The 3,771-nt window shown below is 41.1% G+C and overlaps 1 pseudogene; it reads right to left on the reverse strand.

Moving 5' to 3' along the window:
- Positions 1 to 1,287: 1,287 nt before the first annotated feature.
- Positions 1,288 to 3,771, reverse strand: part of LOC110328908 — a 111,954-nt pseudogene continuing 109,470 nt past the window's right edge.

Consider the following 3,771-nt stretch of genomic DNA (forward strand, 5'->3'; position numbering starts at 1 on the left):
AATCTACAAATAGTATAGCATGCATCCTATTGAAGGATGAAGAAAAATTGTGTATTTTCTCCTGTAGTATAACATATAGAACAAAAAAGGCTCTCTAGATAATCTTTGTCTAAATATTATGTTCATATTTTAATGTTTTAAAGAAATGCTTAAACAACTAATTCATAAGGCTTACTATATAAGCCTTCAAAGTTTATATATGTATTAGAAAAATGCATCTTTACAAAAGAATCTATTTTTGTATTCTCTCTCTCTTTTTTGGGGGAGGAGGGGGTTTCAAGACAGGGTTTCTCTGTATAGCCCTGGCTGTCCTGGAACTCACTTGTAGACCAGGCTGGCCTCGAACTCAGAAATCCGCCTGCCTCTGCCTCCCTATTGCTGGGATTAAAGGCGTGCACCACCATGCCCGGCTTCATTTTTTTCTTGTTTTTTTTTTACAGACCATGAAAGAGGAAATCATATATTTCAAGTTATATATTCATCAGGAGCTATTTATTTTTGTAAGTAGTTTTAAACTTTATTTAGTGCTTTAATATTCTGCAAATGAAAATGTACTCAACCATCAAGCTATTGGCTTTTCCGCCTGATGGCGGTTCCTTTATTCTATCCCCTTATTTGCTCTTTTCCAAGTTACTAAAATTACAAAAATAACCCCGAAAAAAAACTCTGTATCTGGCATATATAAGCTGCCAGATGTATCACAGTAGTTACCTTAAAACAAAACAGCTCAAAACACCACATCACAGGTTTAACTTCTGCACTACTATTTTTCATACAAAACACTAGTAAAATAGGCTTCTTAAAAATTAAATAGCAAAACACGAACTAAATTACATACACTATTACAGTTCAAGTGATTGAGGCAAAATATCCAGTTCTATTTCCCACACTGGGAGGACTTTCTGTGCACAGTATGTGCTGTGTGAACTCCAAAGACACTATCTCTAAATGCCGGTGCATAGTGGAGTCTTACAGGAAAAGCACATACAAAGAGGGGGCACCCAGGGAGGATGCATGGCCACTGAGGACAGTAAGGGTGACGTGGTATTGCTTGCGGACCCTTGGTCCTCTGGCCCCATGCACCTGCTCTTCTCCACACACTCTGGGCTTAAGGGAACCAATCAGGAGAACGCAAGTGGCTGCTTCGCCATCCAGCACCAGTTTTGCTGGTCTTTTGGACCAATCTGGAGGCCTCATAACAACAGAAGCTAGATGGCCACATTCACCCAGGGACCTGAAGACAGGCAGCAGCTGGAGCATCTCTGTGACCATCTGAGGCTGGGGTGTCTATGTGCGACACCTCTTGGCAGCACTGGGGCTGGAGGGATTGCTGTTGTCAGTCAGGGCCTTGTCAGTGACCAGGTTGTGCTTCTGCTTGTCTGCCCGTTCTTTGCACCCCAAGTCTGAGGAGTTCTTCTGATTGTATTTGTCGGATTTTCCTAATGCTTTCCCCAAGCACCCTGATTATGAAAAAGCATCAACAGCCCCACTGTGGAAACCCACATCCTCCTTCATTTCTTCTTCAATGATCACCTTTCCTTCTCGAACTTCCTGGATGATCTCATCCAGAAGGATTAACGTTCCTCTCTGGATTTGGGAATGAAAGAATCTCAGACTCGTGGTGCAGTGCTTGCATATTGTATGTAGTGCTCAGATGGCCCCAGATCACCGTGCATGGAACCTGGCGCCCAATATTCTGGCTGAATTTGTCTTGGATTATAAAACATGTGGAAGTGTCGATTCATATCCACAGCCTTGTGGCCCAGCATGGCGTGGAAGAGGCACACCTCCACCTCAGGACTCCACACCATCTCCTCAGCAGGGCTAAGGGCTGTCTTGCCTGGGCTCTTGTCACCTGGGGTGCCCATGCTGCCCACCTCGGCCTCTCCCAAGGCCACCTAGAAGGGCTACTACAGGCTCCATAGAGGCACAGTTGGTGCCAGTTTTTTACTTTTATTTTATTAAATTTATTAATTCTTTGAGAATTCCATACATCTATACAACGTGTTTTGATTATATTTATCTCCTACTCCTAAAATTTTCTTCATATAAGATTGTAAAATTTTAATGAATCATTCTAATCCTAGTAGATATTATATCCTATAATAGTGCCTAATATCCTTTATGTAAGTAGGACATTTCAATCAAATTACGTGAGGTAATTATATGAAGTTAGCATTGCTATCTCTACACTAACACAGAAAGTTCTGACTGTATCTTCCTTTGTTTCTTTTCTAAGTGACGAAAGATTTATTCTCACACTATCAGAGCATCCAGACAGGAAAGCCTGATACTGCTGCTCACGTCACAGTGCCTAAGGAGCGAAGGGAATATCTGCACTTACTGCCTTCTTCCAAATCTTTTTTATTCCATCTGGATTCCCAGCCCATCCTAGGGTGCTATGCAGATAGATGGCAGATTGTCCTTCTTAATTACTGCTCCCCAAAATGCACTTTACTAATCTCAATGCTTTGCAATCTATTAGCGTTAAATCGAGATTTGTAACCATGGAAAAGTGACATAAGAAACACAGAAGTAAAGGTGCTGTGAGTTCCCAGTCAAACTATTGGTCATTTGAGATGAGCCTGGCAACAAAGATAAAGTTTAAATATAATATGCCCAGGGAATTTCAAGGATAATAAGGGAGAAAAGGTTGGCAGCTTCTCAAGAATATCTTTGATTGGAAAGCATACTAAAAGAAAGTTTTGGAAATATTTGGATAAGTAAAAATTCAGATTAATTGTGGTCCTGTTTTGGGTTGCTTATGTTGACTTTAAACATTATTGATGCATTCATTACATTTATATGTCACGGCAGTACTGTTTTAGGTTATTTTGCAGTTTACAAAGTGAGTGCAGAGGAAGTTCTCCTCTAATCATCCATAAATAAAGACACTACAATTCAACAAGGTTAATTGACTTGGCTCACATTACTGAACTCAAAACTAAACGTTCTGCTTCCAAGTTCTTTTTCTTTTCTTTTTCTCAAAGCTCTAGCAAGCTAATTTACTTGAAATTGCTTACTCAATACATGGCAAAATGGGAGGCCTGATAATTAAATTCATGTTTGATTGTTGTAGCTTTCCAGCTTTGATATATTTATCTATGAAAGATTTTGATTGCTATCTAAGTCTAAAAAGTAAATTTTAAAAGGTGAAAATTTTATTTATTTTATTTATTTCCATTTGAAATATTATCCCCCTTCTTCAATTCCCCTCCACAAACCCCCAATCCCATCCCCTCTCCCCCTGCTTCTATGAGGGTGCTCCCACACTTACAAACCCACTCCTGTCACAGTAGTCTAGAATTCCCCTATGCTTGGGCATTGAATCTCCACAGGACCAAGGGACTCTGCTTCCACTGATGCCTAATAAGGCCATCCTCTGCTACACATGCAGCTGGTACCATGAGTTCCTCTATGTGTACTCTTTTATTATTATTATTATTTTCATTACTTACATTTCAAATGCTATCCCGAAAGTTCCCTATACACCCCCTCCCCCCGTCCCTGCTCCCCTACCCACCCACTCCCACTACTTGGCCCTGGCCTTCCCCTCTGCTGAGTCATATAAAGTTTGCAAGACCAAGGGGCCTCTCTTCCCAATGATGGATGACTAGACCATCTTCTGCTACATATGCAGCTAAAGACACAAGCTCAGGGGGTACTGGTTAGTTCACATTGCTGTTCCACCTACAGGGTTGCATCCCCCTTCAGCTCCTTGGGTACTTTCTCTAGCTCCTCCATTGGGGGCCCTGTGTTCCATCCAATAGC

This window comes from Mus pahari, chromosome 11 (genome assembly GCF_900095145.1).
Source record: "Mus pahari chromosome 11, PAHARI_EIJ_v1.1, whole genome shotgun sequence".
Lineage (NCBI taxonomy): Eukaryota > Metazoa > Chordata > Mammalia > Rodentia > Muridae > Mus > Mus pahari.